At 33.5% G+C, this 1,821-nt stretch overlaps 1 protein-coding gene across 3 annotated transcripts in view; it reads left to right on the top strand.

The window, feature by feature from the left end:
- RIMS1 (regulating synaptic membrane exocytosis 1) overlaps window positions 1-1,821 on the top strand; it is a 182,409-nt gene that overhangs the window by 4,128 nt on the left and 176,460 nt on the right. The window lies entirely within an intron of this gene.

Here is a 1,821-nt window from a genome sequence, read left to right as displayed (position 1 = left end):
GCCGAGGCCGTGCTCCACCTGCGGCCCTGGGCGCTGTTTGCACCTGCAGGACCTGGCGGTGCCTGTCCTCCTCAGGTGGCTTTGCTGTTCCTGGGCTCTGCCTGTTGATATCCTTGCCATCCTTCAAAACTCTTCTAAAGTTGCCTTAACTGTGAAGCGTTTCCCGATACTTCCCCTGAGCAGTAACTACTCCCCTGCTCCCCGGTGCAGCTGGACTCTCCCTCTGTTCCTCACATGGATTTCTCTCATTGCATACAACATTTTATTAAAGGGATTCACTCTTGTATTTCTCCTCCAACAAATTTAAAGACAGAAGAAAGCCTCCTTTTCATCTTTGTTTACCCATTATCTTTCATAAATAGTTTTAAGGAGACCAGCTTATAATTTAGGAATTCTTGATTTGTAAATAAATCAATACATATAGTAAGTTAATTTTATATTAAAAGTAGTGCTGCTAGATTGCTGTCTATAAGAGGAAGAATTTTATAATGCAGGGGTTTTTTGCAAAATGTTGATTGCTGCACATTACTGGATAGTAAAGTTGACTTAATGGATTACATTCATTATTTTAAAAAAATGAAATAGAACAAAATAGAATAGAAAATATCAGGGTAATTATTATTTTAGAAAATATTTTTTCATACAGACACACGCATATACATTCACATGATGTAAACTTTCTTTTTTCTTTTCTTTTTTTGGTCAGTAAATTTAAAAGACTCCTAATACATTTTAAAATTGTATTACTTTTTTTTTTAATAGAGTGATGTGTATTCATTCCTGTTTGAAAAACTGCAAGTTAACATCTTAGGTCAAATGATCAGAAGTCATTTAACTATTTGTACTAACCATACTCTTTTGTCATACCTAAACAGCATTATATGCTTGTCAAATATTTGCCTTTTTACTTTTGAGTAAGCAAACACTTGGGGGTAGGGAGAAGAATTATTTTAAAATAAACCTAGCAAAGCAAAAATCTACTTTTTTAAAAGGCATAACTAAAAACTAAAAAGTTCCATATTTGTCATTAGCTTTAAATGTATGATGGTGATATTGATCCATTTATTAGAGACATATTTCATTTGCTACTGAAGTATTACAGGAACTGATAACAGCAAAATAAGCATACACAAAACAAGCACAAAACTAAGACTCTGCAAAGTATCCCTGTGGCTGGGATATTTCAGCTGAGCCTCTATTGTCAATTCAAGGGTACATTGCAGAGACATTTGAGAACTAAAACTGCTCTAAATATTTGTGAAAATAAGTGTTTTTTTCCAAATATTCTTTGGTGAAAGCTCTGGTTAATATAGGAGGTGATTAGTCCTTGTATTTTAATACTGTGTTACTCTCTTCAGTGAATCTTCAGTTATTTAACAACTTAATATGTATTATATTTTTATTAAAATATTTTCTAATTTTACCTTAATTACCATGATATGTATTATGTATAGAACGTGTGTGTATGAACATCTGGAAGTAGGTTGACTGTCATGCAACAATTTTACATCTGCTTGCTTTGTAATTTTGCCATAGCTCCCTGCGTTACCCTCTGGGTATGAATTCAAATCCTTTCATGCATTTTTATTCTGTTGTGCATCTGGAGAAGGCAATGAAGCATGACTTATAGTTGGAAAATTCATGCTAACAAATGTTAATTACTATTTCTACCAAAAGTAAAGCAGGATTTATGCAGCATTTAATAATCTTTCATGTATAGAGCCGCCTACATTTATATTATGGAGGGCATGCTGCTAATTATTATTTTTGATATTGCCAAATGAGCTATGCTAATTCCATCCCATAGCATGAGATGATTTT

Source organism: Bison bison, unplaced genomic scaffold, assembly GCF_000754665.1.
Source record: "Bison bison bison isolate TAMUID 2011002044 unplaced genomic scaffold, Bison_UMD1.0 scf7180017864300, whole genome shotgun sequence".
Lineage (NCBI taxonomy): Eukaryota > Metazoa > Chordata > Mammalia > Artiodactyla > Bovidae > Bison > Bison bison.
The sequence above is the reverse complement of the archived record's forward strand: the minus strand, read 5'-3'. Positions and strand labels throughout refer to the sequence as shown.